Below are 12,451 nucleotides of genomic sequence, written 5' to 3'. Positions count from 1 at the left end.
CCCTGTGACTAACAGCAAATCAAACATTTTGGTTTATTGGGTTGTTGCTGCTACCTCCCCACAATGAATGTAGGACATGCACTGTTTGTAATAGTTAGATGTTTACCTTGATCTACAACACTAATAAAACAAGTTATGAAAATGATGCCCTGTTTCTAGATCACAACAACAAATATTAATTTAAATAAAATAAAACATTCCTTGTAGAGTTAAATGGCAAAACTAAAGTATTTTTTATAAATGGATTTACCATTATCATTTCCATTATATACTGTAAGGAGGAAAGACATTTTCTTCGGAAGCAATATGAAAACTGTTAAATCGATTCACTGAACCCCTCACAGTATTATAACACAGTTATTTTCAGCTAAGGAATTCTACAGTCTGCTTCCATTGAGTTTGTATCCATTCATAAAATGTATTAGATCAAATCTTTTGAAACCAAGCATTTTATAACGCAGCAAATGGCTACTTGGTTCCTTAAGTTGCTGCAATGTAAGTGTAATCTATTGTTAAAGAGCATTACATTGCTATGTACGCACTGGAAATAAGTCTAAAATACTGAATGAGTCCGATTTTTTTTCAATTCTTACTATTTTAAGAACTATGTATCTTTACACTACCCTACCACCCTAACTGCACTGTGAAGGATGAAGGCAGAATCTGCGGGGCGATAAGAGCAATTAAACAACAAACGTTGATTCAAATTGAAATATAAAGGCTTGTTTTCTGTGTACTAAGAAAAATCCAGACCTATAACCAAACATATTGTCACCTCAGGTAACACACATGGATCTACATTTAGAAACAACCATTTCATTGGTTCACCTCATGTTGGTCTGAGCTTTAAGACGCTAAAAGTTCATACATGCAGTTCAGGGCCAGACCTAGACAATGTCTTCAAAAATCAATATGGTATGTATACGGATGTTACAAGTAGAGATAGAAGGAATAGAGAAACAAACACAGATTAAACTACACATTTTCATACACTTCAGCCCAGGGGATAGAACAAATTGAACCTCGAAATACATGTCTGCACTGGATGAGTCACTCTGATGGATGTGAACCCCCTACTGATCAATTCATAGGAGCGACAGGATTGACAGCGACCTGAGAAAAGAGCTGTAACACAGTCAATACTTCTCAGGGTATTGCTGCACTGTGATGACTGCTCCTGCCTATCACATGCATTTATTCCTGTGGCACGGCTGTTGCAGCTCCCAGCAGAATGCAAAACAGAACGGCTCGCAGACGCAAGCTACAAAGCAGATCTATTTGTCACCACTTTGAAAGCTTAGGGGGCAAAATGCAGGATCATCTTTTTTCTATCCCTCTTTCTTTGCCGTTTTCACTCCTGATAGAGGCTGATCTTTATCATGCTCGCCGTAGCCTTGACTCCTGTCACCATAACAGGCTACACCCCCCCTCATCATTCAGGCCCGTTGACAGCAGAGTGGCAGCTGGGCAGCCCATTATGAAATGACCTTGGTCTTCTTGTGTCAGCAGGGCCATAGTGCTGCCGAAACAGTAACACCCCAAAGTGAGTAATTTTCCCTCCTTAGGTCAGCATCTTTGCCGGTAGACAATCTCTCCCTGTAGATAAAAGGTGGGGAGGGGGTTCTGCCACTATCAATCGCTAAGGTGATGGAAGTGGCCACAAAATGTGAACAAGCCTTATTGAGGAAAACAGCTCCAGTGTACCGAGATCGATGGAGTGATCTGATTAAACGGACTGCAAAACTGAGGAATCGATTAACGGTTGCTTCTTACCATTCCCTTGCAGGGTTGTTTAATTAGTACTGTATTTGTTTATCCTCTTACCAGACTGGATTGTATTAAAGCTATTTGTTCTGAAGCCGTTGAAGCAGAGCCATGATTCCCTTTCACCTTTTAAGTGAGAATACAGTGCTGTGGTCTTTATTTTGAGCACAGCTTCAGAGAGGTGTTTTTAGCCTTTGCAGTGGTGTGATGACAGCACTTTATGAATGTTCCTCTTGTGCTTTTACCTGTTTTTCCATCGCCATTGCTCTAGAGTGTTTGGCTCAGTACAAACACTTGTGCCTCTGGTTCTCCACAGCTAAGGATACCTTAGTGTGATCTTACTCATAGCTGGAAGGCACAAAGAGGAATGTTTTGTATTTCCTTGCTCAAATACCCCTCAGTACAATGCTGGCACTGCAACAAGCAACCTGGGAGGGAACAGGCACCGGGTGTGTTGATGTTAAATGCACACAGTAGGTCCTGGGGAAATTCCTCGGTGTATGTATTTATTCGTCATCCCAAAGCAAAAAAAACAAAACAATGACGAATCAGCATGATAGTATGTTTGGACCAGTTGTTACCCGGTCCGACATGACAAAAAAACAACTGCACAGCTACTGTTTTTATTAGTTTTGGTGCTGTAACAATTTTGCACAAAAGTCACCATAAATGAATTTCATTGGCCACATGAAAACTTAACATAATCTTCAAAAACAGAAATGTGGACAGCTGGAGTCGCCTCGGCATGTAGTGTGCTTACAAAAAGGGGCAAAGTATGGTCTGCAGCCCTGTTATATGCAGGTGAGCCAGGGAATACAGGTTTGCCTCATCTCCTGTGACGACTATGGCCTTAACTACATGCACTCTGAAACAAAGAAAACACATAAGTGCTCAGATACACACCAAAAATTGGACAACACCAGTTGTGTCACAGTGTGAATGCATTATGTATCCAAAGCAAAGCAAACAGAACATGTTACAAATATAACTGTGGAACTGCCATCCTTTATCCAACGAGATAAAAACCCACTGGTGACCTTGCCCAGCAGCTCAGCGAGGTGATGCTGGGATTCTGTCAAGCTTCACCGTCCTGCAGCGATTTGTTCATTGGAGCACATTTTTAAACATGCAATGATGCAGCTCAGCGTGCTGTGCTGTGTTCTTTCACCACAGGGGAGTTAACACACACATGGGCTATTGGCGAACCTCTGTTGAGTGACCACTAAAAATTACTAAACAAAACACTATTTAAAAAAGGGAGAAAAAGCGATGCGCAACACCAAACTGCAGGGCTCTGTTCTCTTTTAGTATGTAAGAGCGAAGGTGATGTGTTGAGAAGATTTGGTTTAGATTCAGGATACATTTATCTCAAGTTCACCTCACTGCACCTGAAAGAACTGGTCCTGACAGACAGGCCACTTTGCCAGTGTTAGAATATGAAATGCATGAAGAAACAATCTGATCTCATTGTGTTGACTTTGGAACTGAAAGAACTGAAGTATATTTCTGTGCCACAAGGAATGATGCTGAGAAGTTACTACCAAAGAGAAATCAGCATAAAAAGTGGTGTGTCCTTACACATTGGGTCATACAAAATTCAATTAAATGTTGTTACAAGACAACACAACAATCCAAACTTTAAGATTTGTATGGCTGGTCATAAAATACAACATTTCTGGAGTGTTTACCTTCATTTGTTTGTGTTCACTATAGTTATAATAATGATTGAAAAGTACGTTTGTTGATACAAGTTCTGGTTGTTCAAGAAAGGTAAATATGGGTTATAAATGCATTGTTTATATTTACATTTTTATTAAACATTTTAGGTTCTGTATTAGAACTTCTCTAGTCATGCTCTCATCCTGTTAGAAATTAATGTTACGGCATTGACCTACAGACGATGATGGTTTCATTATTTTGGCAGGTCGTAAAATACACAAAGTGTGAGTATTTCTGCCACAGCTGATTAAGCCGTTTTACTTTGATTGAGGACCCAGTGCCACTGACATACAATGTGGCCACTGTTATTCTTTGGTGGAACATCTCACGTCACTTGCTTTTGCAACTCAACATTTTTACTCATGATAGTGGTAAATATATGGCAACAAGGTTTGCTGTGTTAATAACTCAGAAATCTATTTCTTTAAGTTCCTCAGGATTACTTCATATTGTTTTTTATTTTATTATAAAGGTATGCTCTGTTCCAAGTGTTAACTATTCACAAAACATGACATAAACGTCTTATTATGTTCATTATAGAATGTAGGATGTTCTCAGCGTGTCAACATACTACAGTATCTCAACCAAAACCATTCTACTCAGGAGATACTGAAGCCGGCCTATTACTTAACTCGATGTATGTAATGACTTGGCAATGAGGAATGAGAACTGCGGATCAGGATAAGAACTGTCTTTGCTGATGTGTCTGGCTGTCTGCTCACTATCAAGGATTCATGCCGTGTCCGACAGAGAGTGGATCTCAGAGGCGAGAGCCGGGAAGACAAGAGCAGCTCTGCACAGAAATCATCTGAGACACACTGGCAATGTAATTAGCACATGAATTATTTCTATGCAATGACATGCCTCAGCGCCTCTTGACTTTGCTCTTGTCTGAGGAATGTCCCCATGTATATGGCCCAAATTAGACATCTGCCAAATGTCAGTCCTTTACAGTTAGACACTGCTTCCACCGCTCCAGTAATCAAAAGTGGACAGTAACCTCTGACGCACTCTCGCAGCGTGCACTCTAGGTCTGTGCTGGCAACCTTGACAAGGGTAGATCCCAATTGAGCAGCTTGTTAAGATGCTTAGAGCAAAGATATATTACCCTAAGCACATTTTATATATGGCTCATTCAAACAGGAAGCTGCTGTCCAATGTTACTACTCAGCTTTTCACTCAGTTAATTGGTTTTGATATAAATACAAACTCTACTATTATTATCAGGTATGATAAATGAGTGCTGATGGATTCAATATATTTCCTATAGGAGGAACAATGTGTATAGTTGCCTGCTCTTTAAATATATGATTAGTTAAGTAAAGTGGTAACTATACGTTAATATCAAAATGCTTCTCTTTTGATGAGGATATTGATCCCCCCATCTCCCCAAGGCTTACATTATTATCCCCTGGATTTACTCTGCAGAAATGGATTGGGCTTTGCAGATTAGTATTCAGCACATTACACTCCCACTTCAGCATAATGCTGTTGTGATTCTGAAATGGGCTGAGAGCAAATGAGAGCCTTGCAGATGGAAGTGTGCGGTTTAGTATGTGCGTTCATACAGTGTTTGAACAGGAGTACATGGGTTTTCACACATATTGGTCTTTCTTTGAGGGTTTCTATATGTTTGTCTCTTATAGTCCTGTTAGATTAAGTTTCCTTTTTGAGTATTTTTATTTTTCTAATTTTGGAGAGGCTGGCTACTTTTCCCATTCCCCCACTTATTGTGCGTGAATAAAAAGAGACTGCTGTACATCGTCTAGAGAGTGCCTGCCTCTCCTGTAGGGCCATTAAGTCCTCAAGATGCTGCTCTGGGAGGAGTTATTTGTTAAACCCACTCCACAGAAATGTTCGTGTTGGTTGGGGACCTCAACAAGAGATCTATTTTAATGGCCCAGCTGCCAACAATAAATGTCTTCCTGTTTTTATCCCAGACGTAGTATACAGTATATTTGATCTTGAGAATCTTCCGTAGCTTTAAACAAGAAGCCTTCACCACTTTTCATACAAACCCTCTTGTGATGCTCAAAGAACACTTTCAAGAATGTATTTAAGGCCTACACACAAACATTCACAGAAACACACACACGCACGCACACATGCACACACGCACACACACACGCACGCACGCACGCACACACACACACACAATTTGTCCTTTTCTGTTAAAATATGTTGTGATTCAGCTTTTTACATTTGCTTGTTATATATCATCTAGAAAGTATTACAGGTAGATAGAATGAGATTATATTGCAGAGTTTAAAATAGAATGAATGTGTCATGCACGGTAACGTGGCTAGTGACTTTACACATAATACCCTGCTTTGTCAAATGTTTGAAACATGGTCTGACCATTGTATGGTTGTTTTCACACATGCATTGTTGTGTACACAGGTGTGTGCATCATCGAGGTAGCTATGCCATTTACAGCTGTGAGTGAGGTGGGAGCTGCTCCCAGAGGAGCGTTGCCTACGCACCTGATTGAGCTATTGCCAATAGAGCGAGCAGACACAGACTGTGTGTGATCTGGCGGACACGCTCTAAAATGACTGTTTGAGTCCTTGTTAGTGCTACATTTTATTAGATTTTGTTGGCTGGTTTCCACCACTTTGAAAAAGCCATCAACCCTCAAACCATGATTTATATTTTAGAAACATAAAGTATGCATCAGCATGATGTCATTGCCTTTTAATTGCTAAATCAATCCGATTATCATACTATATTTGGAAGAGATGTTGATAAAGATCGCAGCAGTATTACAAGGCTATAAATAACAGAATGTAGCTGTGACCTTTATTCTGGCTCAGCTTCAGCCAGTACTTGCTGTAAACACAGCTCTTTTTCTGTAAACAGTGAAGCAAACACATATTTATTTTAGATTTGGTTAAGCTACACAGCAATTCATTATTTTGTATAAATATTAATTGATAAATTCTTAGAAATAAAAAAAGAGACCAAGAGCAGTGAGAGGCATAATCTGAGAAACATTATTTCCATGTATGTTATAATATATACAATGATGACTTAAAGGGCCAGTGTGTAGTATTTATAGGGAGGTCTACTAAAAACGAAAACAAACATATGCATAACTTTGTTTTCACAAGGGTATAATCCCCTGAAAGTAAGAATAGTTTTTGCTAAGAATCAGCCCTTCAAAACTAGGAGGGGGTCCTCTTTCTGCCATGTTGCACTGCCATGTTTTCACAATAACTCAGAAATAACTCTGGATCTCGACAGGGCCTTTCCCGCTTTTACATAACTGAAAGGCCACCCTATTTATCTGACACTTGTGAAACTGCCATATCACCAGCGGCAGCCTGAATTTCTTCACTTCATTATGTATGGTAAGAACTTTGCATATCACAATATATCATCATAAAATAATATCAAACATGTCAAAATAATAAAACAACCCTATCATCAAATTTAAATCATCACTGTAATAATTATTGTACATACACAGCTCCCATATTCAGAGGTCACCATATAGTTTTTCTCATAAATTCAGGGCTCCAGAAATAAATGCCTTGTGAATTAGTTGGATTTGGGAAGTTATTTTAGGATGATTTATAATTGCACAAATTACACGAATACAGGCTATTCGGTTTTTTAAAGAGCAACAGTCTGTCACTTGGACTTTTCCGCCCCCTCCCCTTCCCTTCTTTAATGGTAGGTTCCACATCCCCAGTGTAATTCACCAGGAAGCTGTTCTGGAGAGTTTTTTCATGAAGGCCAATTAAGTTCCAAAAAGGAGTTTCTGCCGTTGTTTTTGACTAACGTTTGCTTCGATTTAACTGTAAGTACGTTACATTATACGAGCGTAGTAAAATGTTTGTCCATCACTTTAAAATTCTACGCTTGCTTAATTTCATGTCGGCTACCGCTAGTCATGCTAATTAGTCACTGTGCACAGTCTTCAATGGGCCTTTTCCCTATCATTTATTTACGGTTGTTGTATTGTTGCACTAACATTATAGTGATAATTAGTCGGCAGTTATGTCTATTTGTTAATACTCGTGTCCACAGTCATGCTTTTTTTTAAATAGGGACTTCTTTTTTACGTTTGTTGCTGCCTGCTTTGATAAATGAGTTGGTGCTTGGCTGTTAGCTAGCAACTAGTAGGGTGGTTTAACTGAACTATAAGTAGCTAGCACTATATACTTTTGTTCAGGCTATTTTGACATGTAGGAAAATCAAAGGTTATATGATAACATAACGTTGGCTCAGTTATATTAGGTTGGCAGTAAGCTTTTCCAGTGAGCCAGCATGCTTGTGCAGCTACTCAGTGAAATGCAGCCATCATTAGTGTTGTTAAATACACCTGTGCTCTTCCTTCTATGAAGAGGGAGATATCCTGTGAGAAAGGTGTATTGTTGTCGTTTTTAGTCAAACAATTGGTGTTATTTCTTATCACCCTCTCAAACCAGGTGTTCATTTATACGTCAGTTTTTTCCTTGAACTTCTTTACTGTTTGTAATTTTTATCAGTCACTTGGTCACGTGGTTATTTTTCTGAAACCTGATTGTATGAGAGTCACTACTAGCCTTTCTCTTTTAGCGGCTCTAAATGAGCTTTTACATGTACAAGTGTCATTTTCTGACACCATATGAGTAAAATATGTAATTGTTTATTAATGTATTATTAACATAGTCATTATTAGCATTACATTGCATAATAATGAATATTTGTCATTTGACAATTTGCTGTTTGTCAGAGTTGGGTGATACACAAAACTGATACACTGGCTTAACCATAACACACTTTGTTATGTTTAATTTAAATGAATGATTTGAATGCTTACATGTACACGTACGCAATGACTGTAGGTTTGCACAATATGAGACACATGTTCTAATACGTTTTTAATTGATGCCTGGTTTTACATTTAATGACAAGCTGAAAAGCCAATTATGAGCAAATTTACTATGGACGAAGTGTTTCTGCAAACTGACATCAGGAGAGGGGACTCTTTCTGAGCACAGCAAGAAACCCTTCATACTGTGAATCTAAATGACACTGTACGTTAAGCTAGCACAGTATGGTGTCTGACAGAACTTAGTATGTGTAAGCTCAGTCACATCCTCACATGCTGACTCCTTCACTTATACGCCCAGATACGTCATACTGAGCTAATTGATGCTTTTTTTCGCCTGTTCTTACTGCTCTGTCGACACAATATGCACACATAAAAACTTCATATGAAATACAAATATCACAAATTGGGAGTGTCTAACTTGCGGGCAGGGAGCCGTTCAAGACATTTTATTAAGTATTTTCAATGGTGTGATAATCATGTAAAATAATATGTTCTCAAAGAATGTAGCACTTCAGAAACTCTCCTCCCTGTCACCCCGTAAGAGGCTTAAGCCGGCTTCATGACGCTAACTTCCTATCATTTTAATAGGCTGCCAGACACTTACTTCTGTATCATTTTAATAGGTTGCCAGTCAAACAAGGAAACGGAGAGTGAATGGGTGAAATACAGTGTCACTCACAAACCATTGCCACAGGCGATTAAACAACGTTGCATGGCTTAAGCTCCAATTTATTTGCCACATTTTGTCCTTGGAAATCCACAGGTACTTCTTTGGAAGGGCATCTTACTTTTTCCAGACTTGTGAACTTCGTATAAACCTTTGAAAACTGAGCGTGGCACAACAGGCTTGTTTTACCTCAGCATTTTACAGAGAGCTGGGTATTTCTTGTGCTGCGAGAAGGGTGGGTGTTAGTGAGGTATCTGACAGGGAAACGCTGATGTAGAGCGTAGAACTGTCATGAACAAGACAAGACTATTGGAGATGGGCAACATCATTATGGTGTCTGTTTTAGCAATGCCTATTGTACCTGCTGCTCCAGCTCCTTGAAATAGACATGGGTAAGGCTTGTTTTATGTAGTTCTGTGATGCGTCTACTTTGATACTCAAGGACAATATATTAAATGATAAATAATGTTATGTTTCTGTGATTTTCTATAATTTGATCTTATATTGCCCCTGCAATATTTAACAAATTATGTATTCCTTACCTCATCAGATCCTCATATCACTGATTTGAATAATGCCAATTACATTCAGAACTGCTCCTGACGTTAATTCCATAGGTAATTGTTCACATATCCTGCCGCCGTTGTGTTGTGGTTTTATGTTGACAGGCAGCGTACTCCCCTGGGTGCAAGCTCATTTAAAAAGAAGCCATAGAGTTGCAGATGCCAGATTAGTGTCAGGGCAAAGTGACTGATGGGAAGCTGGTCGCTCGGCCACATGCTGGCACTGTTGTACATACATATGCTCCTGCTTATGGCCTCCTGGTGCTTCATAACAAATGAGTGATTTGTATCTACATACTTAGTTAACTGACGGTGAAACGTTCCTTTTGCTGCCTCTGATATTGATGCAGTGATGTATACCTAGCTGTTTGTAGGAGCTTGATGCAGCAACATAGGCCAACATACCACCTTGACTCTTTGTGACACTAATTTAATTTGAGTGGCAAATAATTGTATTACTTCCATTAATATGTGCAGTTAGTTCCGCACCACAAACACAAATGTAATGTGACCATAGAGAATGAGGTTCCTGAATGGCACTAACAATTGCATGCTATTGATTAACAATTATGTATGGAAGAGGACAATATCCTATCTGTCAAAGAGGTTATGGGAAAATCAGTGTAAAAGCACAGTTACATTTATTATGGACATTATATTTATGTCATACATTTAAGGAAAGAATAACTTCAAATATTCTAGTCGTAATATTTTACAACTTGTGATCATCTTGTTTAAAAGTTGTTGTCAGGGAAGACAGTGATATTCTTTTTTGTTTGAAAAGGGGTTGAATGACATTTTTACCTAGCATGTTTCTATTTATGGCCCTTCCTTAGGAGCTACTCTTTCACTCTGTTCATATCTTTTCCTGTCCTCTGTCCTCTGAAAAAGACTATGGATCTTATCCATGTTCACAGTGTCATGACTCAAGGGCATTAAGGTGCCGGCCTCTTGCTGTAGTTTGATTGACTGTAGACTAGGGATAAACATTTGAAAGCAAATGTATATTCTATTTTCGACCCCCAAAAAAACGATTAACCGAAATGTACATATCCTATAAAAAAAAAAAAAAAAAAAATTAAATAAATAAATACATGTTCAAATAAGTATAGAAACCAAGTCGAATTTGTCAAATGTATTGAACTGGTGATCACAGTTTGAACAGTTGACAGCTATAGGCCTACAGCTTTCATGCTTAAAACATAACTTGGTTTTAAATGAAAGAGGGATCATACACGAACAACATAACGGGTTAGGGTAATGTAACCCTATTACAACAGAGATCAACAACCTGTAACAGGGCCTATGCACAGAATGCAGCTATTCAATACTCATTCTTGTTTAAGAATATGAGCATGTCTACTCAGGGGAGAGGCGGGTGCGGAGGCGATTCACAATCAGGCCAGCTGTAGAGAAGACCCTCTCAGCTGGAATTTGGGCATAAGATGAGGTTTGAGTCTGCGTGATCTGCATGTAGGGAGGGGCAGCAGCCATATCATTAGCTAGAACTAGCTAGATCTGATGGATTTGGACATAAACGCGAGTGAAGTATAACCGGACGCGAGAGAGAGAGATCAGCACCTGCAGCTCTGCCCGCTGTGAGGGACCGGTGAGCGGAGCAAAACACACCTTTAGACCTAACGCATTTAGCTATGGCACTGTCGTATACATTGAATTATTCCATTTGACAATATGTAATCAACATAGGCACCCATCCCAAAAAAACTACAATAAAAATATTCATAACTCATATTCTCATATTCGAAAACCTGAATAAGTTAAAATGTTCGATTAATCGTTCCCATCCCTACTGTAGAAGACCATAGGACAGCTCAGAGAGACAAGTGGGATATGCCCAAATACCCAGGAGAACACAATGACAAAACAGCATGCTTCTTCAAGCTCAAGAAGTTTTTTATCTCTAGGAAAATAATACATCTGAGTGACACATGCTTAATGTTAATACTGCAGACCGCCGTGTCTGCTGTGACCCTGTGTCTGAAAGAGAAGCACAGGTGTGCATACTACAAGCAGTTCCATTGCTATGGTCTTTCTTTCAAGGCTCAGGAATTACACACCGACTGCACAACATATTCATATTCACTGCACTCTTTGCACAGAGAAGTCTAATGAGGTGAATTCAGGTGGATGTCATTATCCCTTTCAAGCATGTGTAAAGGGGATAATTGTCAAAATTGTCAAATTTTACTTTCAGGATGCTTACTCCCCAAGGGGGTGGGGCAATTAGATTTAGTGCTTATTTTACACGATCCTGCTTTAAATCTGGCATGTGTGTGTTGAGCTATACACCAGTGTGCGGCTCAGCTGTCTACAGTTGTTGTGCATTCGTCTGTTTCTTGGTGAGGGTGCTGCCAATCACTGTCATGTTTAATATGAGAAGTAGAACGTGTTACAGTATACATTACATTAAACTTGAAGCATAATTGTCGGCACAATTTATGTTATTTTAGTTTTTTGTAGTTATTTAATTCCACCTGGCTTCGCAGCTTTCAGGTTCTTTCAACCCTTGCTACACTTTTTCAATCTTTACAAGTGCTTGGAGAGAGACATTACTTTGGACCCCTTTTACATTACACATGGACATTTGACCTTTTTTCATATCAATGAATTCATCTTAGGAGAAAGTCAATTTCGAAACCCACAGGTGTCTGAAGAGCTGCTGGGAAGCTTAGTGGGAGGCCCTTTCTGTTGCCATTTTGGCAGTGGCACCACCATCTTACTCGCTTATCAAAACAATGGGCATCATTAGCAGAGCAGACAGCTGTCTGGTAGCAACATAACAGGTTGCTACCAGAGAGCTAGCAGGTAGCAACCTGTCAATCTAAGCATCCACATCCCAAATAATGCCTACATGTTGGTATTAGTTATAGATACTAAAACCTTCTTTTAGTCCAG

General features: G+C 39.2%; 1 protein-coding gene across 2 annotated transcripts in view; it reads left to right on the top strand.

Annotated features, from left to right (window-relative positions):
• Positions 1 to 12,451, top strand: part of LOC117499778 (neurexin-1a) — a 228,207-nt gene that overhangs the window by 59,329 nt on the left and 156,427 nt on the right. The window contains exon 1 of one of the 2 annotated variants that reach the window (XM_034152401.1): positions 7,120 to 7,285. The exons of the other annotated variant lie outside the window; for it this stretch is intronic. The gene's annotated coding sequence lies outside the window, so the exon portion shown is untranslated. Of the gene's footprint in view, positions 1 to 7,119; positions 7,286 to 12,451 lie in introns of those variants that run through there. 2 annotated transcript variants of the gene reach the window in all.

This window comes from Trematomus bernacchii, unplaced genomic scaffold, assembly GCF_902827165.1.
Source record: "Trematomus bernacchii unplaced genomic scaffold, fTreBer1.1, whole genome shotgun sequence".
In the NCBI taxonomy this organism is placed as follows: Eukaryota; Metazoa; Chordata; class Actinopteri; order Perciformes; family Nototheniidae; genus Trematomus; species Trematomus bernacchii.
The sequence above is the reverse complement of the archived record's forward strand: the minus strand, read 5'-3'. Positions and strand labels throughout refer to the sequence as shown.